The following is a 13304-nucleotide window of genomic DNA, read 5'->3' as shown; positions in this document are numbered from 1 at the left end:
GTTATTACCCATCTGTCTGTATTCTCCACAAGGCAGAACGTAGCCAGTGCCTAGGCACAAGTAGGCACTTAATCAGTATATATTAAATGAATGTTGTTAATTAACCTCTTCTCTGGTGTTTCCAACTCCAGTCTTGCCTCTCTTATTATCCTCCAGAGTTATTGGTACAAATAACAGTTGCTCATGTTGAACTTATCATTGTTTTCTAATGGCTACAGCCCTTTCCTTGATTTTCTCAGATGCTCTTCCCTCTCCTTTTCTGCGCAATTCAAGTAGAACTTCCTAGATGAGGTTTGCCCCAATTGTGTAGGCACTTGCCCTGATTTTACAGGTAGATAATGGTGGAGGCACTCTCCTCACCTCTCCCATGGCCTTCTGTCCCTAGTCCTGTCACCATACTAATCCTGTTATGCTGTGGTTTTGTGTCTCGGGGTCAATCTCAGGCTCCTTGTGAGGGATTGTTTTCTATTCCTCCTTGTGGCCTCACTGCCTGGCCCATGGGAGACACCCAATAAATATTTACTCTAAATTCATCAAGTTGTGTTGACATTGATTGCTTCCAGCATCCGTATGACCTCTCTCTACACGATTGAAAGAGCGACCTGGCCAAAATGCAAAGCTCCAGACCTTGATGCTTTCACAATACCTATGTGCTAACTTGTGTGAGACAAACAATTGACTCTATATTTGAAGAAAGACTCCAACTAAGGCATGGGTTGTTTAATTTTTCTATACATAAAACAAGTAGGAAATTTCAAAGCCCTTTCTTGGGCTTATGGATTTGTCATTTGAAATATTAAGTTAGGACAACAAATTCTTAAGTAGGACAGCTGATCAGAATTGTAGGCTTTGAAGGTGATGGGGTACAATCCACACAACATAGTAATAATCTCCTAAATTCAAGTGTCTTAAAAGACTCCTTTGCATAAATACTTTTTTTTTTTTTTTTGCATGGGCAGGCAAAGGAATCAAACCCAGGTCTCCAACATAGCAGGTGAGAACCCTGCCTGCTGAGCTGCTGTGGCCCGCCCTGTATAAATGCTTTTGAGCAGAGTTTTAGAATAAGAGAAGACAGATTAAGAGTGTACATTTTGACATAAATTCTCCGGGGCAGAAGATTAAAATGGATGATTGTTTTAAATTCCCCATTTGATTGGAATTGACTTTTTAATGCAGAATAGTGTATGCTTTTCTGCAGCTGTAGGAGCAGAGGGATCATTTTCTTCTTGTCTTTCTGAGATTTCATTCATCAGTAGATAGGCTAGTTACAGTTTCAAGGCTGAGCACTAGAATTCTATCAATATTGCTTGACATGACAAAAGACAGAGGAGCATTTTAACAAATGGAATCTGACACATGGTCTGATGTGTACCTTCGTGACTATTTGGTGAATGGTCTGAATGTGGTGAGAAGCAATTGTGAAATGGTTTTACTTTTCTTCATAATACTCTTTTGAAGCTTCTTTTCCTGGCTTTTAACATTATCTTGAGTAGATCCCATAGTTTTCTGGTTTTGAAAATCCAATTTAGTCCATCCCAGTTCCCTTTGGCCAATTTTAAAGCTTTGATGTCTGATGGATATGGAATGATTGTAACTAAAATTAATAAATTATTTTTCAAATTGAAAACAATATCTTTAATATCATGCCTCCTTTCCCCCTACCACCAGTCAGGCCTCAGCCTAAGGGATTTAGAGGCTAGATGGGACCATGGATGTCTCTCTCATTCCTCCACCCCCTCTCCTGGGGTGCCTTGCTCCTCCCCAGCACTGCCTACAGGTTATCCACCTGCTGCCATTACTACAGACTCGCTCCCCAATTTGGCCCTGAGGACAGATCAGCTGCCCAGCAGACATCCATCCAAGAAGTCAGTTGCCACTGTTGCTTTCATGCTGGTGCCCACTGTCTCAGTAGCACCTCTTCCCTCTCCTGTCAGGACAGGAAGGAAAAAATCACAAAGCTACAATGGAGGATTTCTCCTTCAAATCCTGGCTTCTCAGCTGCGGGAGCTGGGGAAGAGGGTATAATCACAGGGTAGTTCTGTCACCTCCCAGTAAGTCCTGCAGGGATGTGTTTTCTACTGCTGGTCTCTTTACAGTGTGGTGGTAAGGAGGGAGAAGCGAGGGGAAAGGGGTTCCTTAGCATTTGTTGTTTACCCAAGAAGGGTTTTAGCCAATAATTGGAAACAACAGAAAATGCCCTTTAGTGATACTGTTCTATCTTCGGTGCAGAATCTTACTCTTTATCACAGGCACACTTCAAAAAAAGTCTGGCTCCTCTCTCTCAAACCTCAAAACCTCTTCCCCAGACCATATTCTCAGCTAGTAACCTTGTTTCCTGTTTTCCTAAGTAAACAGAAGCAATCAGAAGAGAACAGCTGTACAATATGAATAATTTTAGAGTAAGTCAGTAGAAATGATCCAATACACAGTACAAATTCATCACACTTATAGAGTTAATATATTTGTAGGGAAAAACAGAACAGCTCAAATATAACATTAGAGGGATTAATGATATTTTAAAAATCATCTACATGATAGTGCCTTATTTACTTTCTTTGTTTCATAAGATTGGTAGATATTGTCTAGAGAAGTCTTAGTGATAAATTTTTTTAAAAGATTTGCAAAATTAGCGTTGACTTCATGTGTTAGGCCTGGAGGACAGGATCCCTAACCCCAGGATGTGACCTACCCCTTGCAAATATTTCAGAAAACCTTTCCCACCCCAGTCCATGTCAGCCTGCATCTCCTTCACACTCCAACAATTGCCCTCTTGTGATAACCTCCCATTACTCAACCTCCGCCCTCCGGCAGATGCATTCTTGCAGTAAATTCCCATCATTTAATATCCACCCTCTGGCATTTACAACCTTGCATGCCTAGGGCAGTGCTTAAATTTTAATCTTACCAATAGAAAGCTGCCAACTCCTAATTTAGCTTCCTGTTTCTTAAAACTAGCCAATAAGAACCTGCTTAACCCTTGTCTCCAACTCCCTAATCCCAAACCATAAAAATCCTATCCCCTGCCATGTCCGGGCTGCCATTTCTCTCTGTTTTGAAATGCTGCCTGGGAGGCTCTGTTTCTTCCTGAAATAAAGCCTTTGCCTGAATTCCTTTGTTTTCACCTTATTCCTGGTAAATTTGCTGAGTTTACTTTTCATCATCCATCCTCCTCCTTCTTCAACCACCACATCATCCACTTACCAGAGTAAGTAAACTCACATCCTTTTTTAACAGCCATAAAACTACTGGGGTGGGGGCGGGGGGCGGGGATGAATACTTAGATGGCATCATAATCCACTCAGTTTACTGGATAAACTCCATAAAGAATGGCTGTCTGCTTAAGGGGCCAGCGGTCATTCAGATCAGGCTGGGAGACAGCCTTGCTATCATTTTATTAACTTAGGGGTTTAAGAGTTGGGAAAAGTGACATTACTGTTTCCTATCCATCTTGACTTATGGAGTAAGTGAGACCTTTTCCGTTTGTGGAAGACAGAGCATGGGAAGAGAATGTTGTCATCTTTCAGGCAGTTCACAACAGCCCATGTAATAAATGTAGAACATGGGCTCAGAGAAGTAGTGACCTGTCCTAAGTCTCACAACTAGGATGAGATGGAGCTGGGGTTTGAATCCAAGTTTGTTTGCCTCCAAAGTCTTTTTTCTGGGTGAACATCCTACCACACTCTAAGCATTGGCTATAAAGATTAGAAAATTTTTAGACAAGACCAAAATGAAACCTGGAAGTAGATGGTAATGGTAATATCCGATGCCTTCCCCTTCCCCTTCCTACAATTCTTCCTACAATTCTGTGGCAATGTCAATAGGTGTTGGTTTGAGACCCCAATTTGGTGGTAGGGGTGAGGAGTGAACATCTTCATTCCTCAGCTCCTGTTCGGCTCCTCTTCCTCTGTCTTCCTTCTGTCCCTTGGCCATCAGAGATATCCCATCTAAAGCTGGGGCCATGATCTGGATTTTTGTCTCCACGCAGCATTTGGTTGATCTGTCTTACTTACCCAGGTTCTGATCTCACCATTTGGGGCTGCAGAGTTATCATCTGTGCTATCTGAGTGATCCCATGCAAGTGCTGACGTTTCAGGGCCTCTGGGAGTGGACCCCATGGATTCTCAACTCTGACATCCAGAGAACAGGGGTCTAAAGTGGAAACAAGATCCAGGGAAGAATCCCTTGATTATAAAAATAGAGGTCTGTATCAAACCTGGGCTTCCCATCATTTTGAATGGTATGTGGATAACCCTGCCCTACTTCAGTGCCTACTGTTGGAGGTGGCACTTGTCAATCCCCTTCAGGGGTCCCAGGAAGGCTCAGTCTACAGTAGTGTCAAGAGACTGTAGTTTGGGGTAGGAGAGAAGAGAGTAAGGAGAAACAAAGAGATGAAAGGAATAGGAATGGAAAGCCACCCCTGAGCTGGTACTGGCAAGGACTCTCACCTCCTGAGCTCTTCACCTAAGACAGGGGTGGAGCTGCCCATGAGGCCTGCAGGAGCCTTACCCCACACTTATCCCCATGCTCACATGTGGAGACTGAAGTCTTCATGTCTGCTCCTGGGCAAGCTCATCCTTCTTCAACCACTCTTCACTATCCCCCGCCCCCCCCAGCCCCAGATCCCTCTGGATCCCTCCCCAAATAAAAGCATCTATGGAGAGATTTCCCCTTGGTTATGTCTTCTTAAAATAAAGCTTCTTTCTACAATGCATTTATTAAAGCTGATTTAAACAAAATAAATATCAGTATGAGTAGTGCATAGATATGGCAGGAAGAGGGAAAGTGGAGTCTGAATGAATCACATTTGAGAAAAAGTGCCTTGAGCTAATAAATGACTCTGCAGTGGGATGATTTCCACTGTAGGGTACTCTAATGGAGACGTCATTTGGGGTGAGGTGGGCTTCCTGGTATCTACACCAGCACTGAATCAAGGAGCCCCGGAGGAAGGTACTTGGAAAGTGTGCACTTTCTCACTGTTGCAGAAGCATAGTAATTTCTATGTAATTAGGCCCAAGAAAAGGCATGCTCTGTGATATTTTGCAGAGGTTTGCTGTCTGCTATCAGCCTACTATTTACCCTGTGGAGCCTCAGATTACTGTGGGCTAATGTGAGTTGGGACTGATAATGCCTACTTTGCAAAGCTGTGGTAAGGGTGATTCTAGGTAACCCACATGTTAGTATAGTGGACAAGAACAGGGTTACTGGTGCCATTCTTCCCAGCACTGCCACTTTCTAGCCGTGTAGTCTTGGGTGAGTTTTTTCACCTCTCTCTGTCTCTGTTTCCACATGTGTAAAATGGGGCTAATGACAGTACCTGCTGCAAGACTGTTGTATGGATTACATGGTTAGTGTATGTAGAGCACCAAGGACAGTGCCTGGCATAGTCAACACTAAATAAGCATATGAAATTCATTATCTAAAGCCATAGACGAAAACAAAACAAATAATAATAAAAACCCCATAGACGTCAGGCTAAAAGGCAATACTGTCCAAAGCATTCCACCGCTGGAGGAAGTTAACTACCATCCACACACCCAGCAGTCAGTCTGGTTATGAGTTGCAGCCACTTCAGTTGCCCATTTCCTTCTACTGTAAAGATTAAAACATTGACCTGGGGACAAAGTACAAGATGTTTAATGGTAACTAACACGAGGAGGTTATGACCATTCGGTAATGTTTAAGTTACAGGCCCATCTCCTGATAAGATCGTTCCCCAAATTGGGATTTCATCTCCAGGGAGCTGTTCCAAACTTTAGCCCCCAAGGGTTCTAAGGTGTCGGTTAGGACATTATATGAAGGAGATTTCATGTAATGCAGCTTCTGCCCCAGCTTCTATAAGGGAGATGTCTGTAAACTAAAGCAATGGAGACCTTCTGTAAATAAAATATGAGTCAGTGTTAGTTGTTAATTCTTTTCCCTGTCTCCAAGGAAATACCTATGCACTTATGTGGCATTTTCCAGCATAAGCACTTTTTTTTTTAGAGCAAGTGGGTAAGTTTATTAAGTACACATGCAGAGAAAAGGAGCATGCAAGAGTGCAAGGGCACTCTTGCAAGTAAAGAAAGATGGAGGGTGAGAGGCCAGTAAACTTCTTTTTGAATAAAACTTAATTAAGATTCAATTTCTTACATGGGGCTAACTACATTTTCTATTTCTTCTTGTAACAGCTTTGGTAAATTGTGTTTTTTTCAAGGAATTTTTCCATTTTAAAAATATTGGCATAAAGTTTCATAATAGTCTATTATTACTCTTTTAGTGTTTGCAGTGTTGTTTCCCTTTTTGTTCCTGATATCAATAATTTGTATTTCCTCTCGTTTTAGTTTCCTTGGTTGTTGAAGCAAATACCATGCAATGAGTTGGCTTAAACAATGGAAATGTAATGTCTCATAGTTTTCAGGCCTGATCAAGGCATCATCAAGCTTCTCCCCAAAAGCTGTGGCATTCCGGAGCTGGCTGCCAGTGATCCTTGGTCCTGGGTCCCTCTGTCACAGCATAAGCACTTTTAGACCAAGAATAAAGAAAGGGTCTTTGACCCATTCACTTAATGGCAAAGATGTTCACACAGTTATTGCAATGTCATTGTAATAGGCTTACTTTTCATAAAAGTAAGATATACTGCTAACATTTGTTTTTCAACAGGACTACATCATTGTTCTGTTCTTTTCCTTAACTGGAACCAGAACTTAAGTGGTACTTGCTTCCGGTTTTGTTTTTGCCACAGGCCCCACCCAACCCTATTGCTGCATAAGCGGCAATATCCAATTCAGGAGTTTGCTCTGCTATTAAAGTATCTAGAGACTGGATCTATTTTATAGCTATTTTTGATTGTTAGACTGCTCACTCAATCTGTGTCCCAATACCAGTGAGCCCCCCTTTTAAAATCAATCTATATAAAGCTCAAGATATTTGAGCTAGGAGGGGTATAAAGGGTCTCCAGGAATTCAATAAACCTAAAAAGCCTTACAGTGCTTTACAGTGCGGGGAGTTGGACACATTCATACTTTCCTATAACTGCTGCTGGAACAATCTTTGTTATCTAATCAAACCACCCCTAGGAATTTTATAGACTTTCCAGGCCCTCAGATCTTGGCATCGTTGATGGCCCATCCTCATATAAAAGGCGCGGTCATTATTAGGGTCGCCATTTCTAAAGATGCAATACTATCCAAAGTAAGCATAATGTATCAATACAATGAAACACGGCCACATTTGGTGGTTTTTTCCACTTAGATAGATCATTCTGTGACAGATGGTGGGGCTATGTAGGTATTCTTATAACCAAACCTGCAAAGTTCATTGCCCATATAAACGCAACTTTAACTTAGCAATCTTCAACTAGTGGGATACTGAAAAAAGCATCGGCCAAGTATAATATATACTGGAACTCTCTTGTTTGGGTGGCTATGTTATTGAGAAACTGCTGCAAGAAAAGGAGGAACAATCTTATGTAATTTTCTATAGTTAACTGTCATTCTTCAACTATCATGAGGTTTTCTTACTGGCTATACAGGACTATTAAACGAGCTCTGTTCCGGTTGTATGATCCCCACTCTGGCCATTTCTTGCAATGCCTCACTGATTTCAGCATGAACATCCCTGAGGTGATATTGTTTGGTATGGTGACCCTCTTGAGTGGAGAAGGGTACACTGGGGACCAATGAGCAGCAACCCATATAATTGATTTCACCATGTGGATGCGAAGGCAAAATTCATGATGGTGATGTTAAGATCTGCGTCTTATACCACATCCACCCTTAATATATATTCAGGAGTAGGAGAAATACATACAATATAATTTTGGGGGGTGAGATGCCCAATTTGAAATATTGGAGTACTTTGCATACTTGTATGGCTTTTCCCCCATATCCTCTATCACCTTTAAGGGCTGTGGTAGTTTGAAGCTGTTGTATACCCCAGAAAAGGCCATGTTCTTTTAAGCCATTTCTATGGGGCAGACCTTTTGAGGGTAGGACTTTTTGAATAGGTTATTTCAGGTGAAATGAGACCCATCCAATTCAAGGTGGGTCTTAATTCTTTCCTGGAGTCCTTTATGAGAGGACAAAAGGCAGAAAAAGCTGAGAGAGCTCAGAGGGAGAAGCATCCAGAGAGCTTAGATAAAAAAACGTCCTGGGAGAAGCAAGCAAGAACCCACAGAAACTGAAAGAACCAGAATCCAAAGTAACAAAACCCAGGAATGCACAGCAGACGCCGTCCATGTGCCTTCTCATGTGACAAAGGAGCCCCGGATGCCGTCAGCCTTTCTTCAGAGAAGGTATTGGTCTGTTGAAGCCTTAACTGGGACATTTTCATGGCCGTAGAACCCTAAATTTGTAAGATAATAAATTTCCATTGTAAAAGCCAACCCAGTTCTAGTATATTGCATTCTGGCAGCTTTAGCAAACCAAAACAGGGACCCAATAAATCTCTGGGGATTCCCCTAGATGAGTGTGCACTCTGCTCCAGTGGAATAAGTGCCAGTGGTTTGTTGGCGAGCAGTGGATAAACGAGCTCTATGTGAGGCCTCTGAGCACCTGTTGTCGTCTGTATTTGCCAGCAACCATGGCACTTATTCTAGCCTTCAGGGGTAGGGGATATCCACCCCCTTATACCACACTTACTTCCCTCAGGGGGTGCTGTGGGAGGGATAACTGTTGGCACAGATTTAGACATAGACGCTGATAGTTTTTCTCCTTAGGCAGCTTTTGTTAAGAGTCCAACTAAATAGCACTAGGTTATCTGTTTTGTTTTTTTTTTTTAATTGGGATGCCTGTGGCAATTAAATCATCCCATAAATGTTTATGGGTTACATGTACAGGGCCCCTCTGCCCCTTCCCTTGTGAGATCTCTTTCAACCATGTTCTTCCTGTTTCTCCCAAGTCTGCTATTGCCTGTGCCACCTGCTGAGTGGTCTGGCTGACTAGCGGGCTTATAGAGCTACTAATGTCCCCTGTCGGGCTGGAGACATGTTTTGGAGGATTTTATCTTTCATACCGGCCTGAACAGCTCATCATAAGGTCCATGAAAGTGTCCAGCATATGCTGCATGCCTCATTCCTAGTTCTCTGACTTTATTTTGTAATTCTTCCATAGATGACCATCTGCCTATTGTGGATGGCATATTCCCCTCATTAGGCCAAGCCAGATTTGCAGCTAAAAGGTCTCACAGTAATCTATTTTGAAAGCCATCAGGTCTTTGCTGTGCCTGGTAAAGACACTGACAGAGAGAAGGATGTGTAATTAAGCCAGCTATTTTTTCCATTTCTACTCCTGAAAATATAACACAGTCTCCCCCTACATCCCATAAACTTTAGTAACCAAGTGGTTATGTTTTCTTGACCCTTTTGTTTAAACTTTTCTGTTGATTCTTCTAATCCTATGGGGGTAAACTCCCTCATTACTGTTTGCTTCTGACCAAGGATCTCTTCTCAACGATCATCGGGCTCCCAGGTTGCTTTCATTTTTGTAGTTATTAATAGCCCTGCTTATTTAGGCTTGTCTTCAATTTCAATGCCCTCCTCCCTTCTTCCTCCCCGGCCCTCTCCTAGAGATTCTTTACCTTCGATTCTGTCACCGTGACATCCTTCATCTATGTGTTTTCACTTCACATGCCATTGCTTCTAGAGCGAAAACTTCTTCTAATCTCCTTACTTTCTCTTCTGCTTTTAACTGGGCTGCGGTAGTATATTCTAACTGCCGACAGCAAAAGTCATGCAGTGGCTTCTTTTTCTTGCGGTGCCCATCCCCACTCCACCTCCATTCAAGTTCTCCTTTAGGACAAATAATGCTTAAGTTGACATTTTCAGGGTGTCCTGTACTCACGCATTGGGCTGAAATGTCCTAAGAAAAACAGGCCACCTCCTCCCACGTACTGGAAGTTGGCCACCGAGGATTTCCCCTGGGGATTCCGGTTTCCCTCAGCTTGTGTCGTTTCTGGTCTTCTGGATGACTTTTCAGTCATCTGGTCATGGGAACCCACAATATAGGTTCTGCCAAAGTTTGATGGGCACTTAAGACTGAAAAACGAAGGGGCCACTCTATATAGAAAAATAGTAACAGTTTACTAGGGAGCTTATAAACCACGAAGTCTTCCTGGGCGGCCACAGGCATTTAGAGTCGCTCTCTGCGCTGCCGTGTGGGTTCCAGGGGTTATATGGAGTATGAACAAGGAAGACACAGAGCCAAGTCAGTATTTGCAAGGTCATAGGCATGTTTCTTTGAAGGGACTGACATGTAGCAGCAGTAGTCTATTACAGATGGCTATTGTGTTTAGGAATGTGGACGTGTGCTTTAAGATGCACCTACGGGGAGGATTTCTTTTTGCCTTACCTAGGCATTTATGACTTCTCTGGTTTATGGTCTCACAAACACCTGTGACTACATGGATGTACCTTGAAGACATCATGTCACATGAAATAAGCCCAGCATAAAAAGACAAATATTATATTATCTCATTGATATGAAATAATTAGAATAAGCAAATTCGTGAAGTCGGAAACTAGAACACAGGTTATCAAGGGCCAGGATATGGGTAGGGAATGGGGAATTTAAATCGTGCAGTTTCTATTTGAGATGATGGAAGTGTTTTAGTTTAGATGGTGGGGATGGCAAGCAACATTACAAAAGCAGTTAACAGCACTGAATTATAGATTTGAATGTGATTAAAAGGTGGGAATTTTTTTATTATATTTATGTTACTAGGATACAAATTTTAAAAACTGAAAATCACAAGACTGTACAACACAGTGAACCCTATCGTAAAAAGGGCCTATAGTTAATAGTACAATTATAAAAATGTTCTCAAGAATTGTAATAAATACACCACCTCATGCAAGATGTTATTAATAGGGCAATATATGGGAACGATGCATTCTATGCATGATTTTTATGTAAACCTACAACTTCTCTAATTTAAAAAGGGGAAAGAGGGAAACAACAAAAAGAATGAACCCTGATGTAAACTATGGACTATAGTATAGTCAATAATATAATAATATTGGTTCATCAGTTGTAACAAAAGTATTACACTGATGTAAAATGTTAATAAGAGAGAAAATTGTATGTGAGGGGGCAGTATGCGGGAACTCTATTTTGAATGATGTGCCTGGAAACTTACAACTACTGTAATTAAAAAAAAAATTTAATCCAGTCCCCCTGCTCCCTCCTCCACAAAAAGAGATACATCCATTGCCTGGAATAGTACATGGCATATGGTAAGCATTCAGACAAAAAGGTAGATGAAGATATGTTGACATATGGTATCTATACATTGTTACTATAGTTCTACTTAATGTTATGTAGTGTCTTCTTACCCTCAACCTGTCATGAAATGTGACACCCTGGGAAATCCCCAGATGGATTACTTCCAGGCAGTTATGTCTCTACTTGGGAAACTTTTGATACAACCCAGAGGACTACAGGGTTTTCTTTCCCTTTAAACTGCCTTATTGTATTCCTTCATGGAACTGCACACCTGATGATAAGCCCTTTAGGTTCATAAATAATGTTACTTAGATGTTAGGAAATCTCAGGAAGCAAACATTAAATCAAAGAATTTTAGAATAAGCTATCATTTGAAAGCTCTAAACTATTTTCAGCCTCTGTCAACACTTGGAGGTGAGGAGTCCCCTATGGGGCACACAGCTTTCCTGTTCAGGGAACATCACAAGCGGCCTTTTGTCTTGGGAAATATTAAGCAGGTCTCTCTACCTTGTCTTCTTGGGAAAAACGATATGGACAGTTTTAAAATGAAAGCCAAAATTGTGTGGTTTGGGGTGCAAAGGGTATGAAATGTTCTCCCTCAGTATAAGAATTCAGACTGTCCTATGTACATTATAGCTTGTTGTGAGAAGGAGTGCATATATGTGCACATGTGTGTGTACACACACATGTGTACACATGGAGACTTCCTAAAAATTGAGTAGAATGGAGTTTGAACCATTTTGCTTTTGGGCACTAAAATTTCAAGAGACTTTCTACTTAAGGGATTCTAAGAAAGCCTTAATAAAAGAATGAGGTAGCTCCAGAGTATTTTGCTTAATGTGGAAGGCAAGGTATAGGAGCATTTGTGTAGTGGGTCAGCATGTGCACAAATAATTTTTTAAAAGTGAGCTATAATATCTCTGGAAGGATATGCAAGAAAATGGTAACCATGACTGTCTCCCACAGAGAACTCAGACATTGGTGGTGTGTGTGTGTAATGGTGATTTGTTTTTCACCATACACTTTTGTACTTTCTAAATTTCTTGACCTTTTTCATGTAGAACTATTAAAAAAAAAGCACTTTAAAAATTGGATGTGACCTCATTTTGCAGTCATAAACTGTAAATCTCAGAATTATAATTTCCTAAGATTAGTTTATACCCTTACCTCCCCCTATCCCCCAGTCACATACCCACTAAAGGCAGCCATGTACCATTGCTCACACCATGCATACAGACACACAAATGGAAAATTCACTTGTGGAAGTATAAGCTAAGGACCCTGAAAGCAAGTGAGAAAGCTGGGAATCTAAGGTGGAAACAGGCAGATAAAGAAGGCTGAAAGGTGTTCAATGGATTCCACTGATGGTGGCTGTGGTAGTTTGAAGCTGTTATGTATCCCAGAAAAGATCATGTTCTTTTAATCCATTACTTGTGGGTGTAGACTTATTGTAGGTGAGACTTTTGGTAAGGTTATTTCAATTGAGATATGACTAACCTGATTCAAAGAGGGTCTTAATCCTCTTACTGAAGTCCTTTATGAGAGGAGAAAACATATACAGAAGCTACAAGAGATGAAATTAAGGGAAACTCACAGAGAATAGCCTCAGAGAAGCAGGTAGAAGACCCACAACAAAGAAGAAGCCACTGAAGCCTAAAACCTGAAGCAACGAAACCTGTGAAGAAGGACCAGCAGACATCACTATGTGCCAGGCTATCTGACTGAGGAGCCAAAGCTTGCTGGAGACAGGTCTTCAGTGAAGATATTGTCCAGTTGATGCCTTAATTGGGACATTTCAGGGTCTTAGAGCTGTAAATTTGTAAGCTAATAAATCCCCATTGTAAAAGCCAATCCATTTCCGGTATATTACATTCCTGCAGCTTTACCAAACCAAAACAGTGGCCTACAGGTCTTCCCTTCCCCTCCCCTCCCTTCCCTTCCCTTCTCCCCTCTCTTTTTTTCTTTTTTCTTTTTCTTTTTTTGCATGGACAGGAACTGGAAAATGAACCCAGGTTTCCAGCACGGCAGGCGAGAACTCTGCCTGCTGAGACACTGTGGCCTACCCTCTCTTTCTTTTAAAGCAAAATTTAGTGAGTGCTTATTATA

General features: G+C 41.5%; 1 protein-coding gene across 1 annotated transcript in view; it reads left to right on the top strand.

Moving 5' to 3' along the window:
- The first annotated feature begins 3002 nt into the window (after window positions 1-3002).
- Window positions 3003-13304, top strand: part of PLA1A (phospholipase A1 member A) — a 60703-nt gene continuing 50401 nt past the window's right edge. The window contains exon 1 of the mRNA XM_077118236.1: window positions 3003-3205. The gene's annotated coding sequence lies outside the window, so the exon portion shown is untranslated. The remainder of the gene's footprint in view (window positions 3206-13304) is intronic.

Source organism: Tamandua tetradactyla, chromosome 10, assembly GCF_023851605.1.
Source record: "Tamandua tetradactyla isolate mTamTet1 chromosome 10, mTamTet1.pri, whole genome shotgun sequence".
In the NCBI taxonomy this organism is placed as follows: Eukaryota; Metazoa; Chordata; class Mammalia; order Pilosa; family Myrmecophagidae; genus Tamandua; species Tamandua tetradactyla.
Note: the sequence above shows the minus strand (reverse complement) of the source record. Positions and strands in the feature narration are given on the sequence as shown.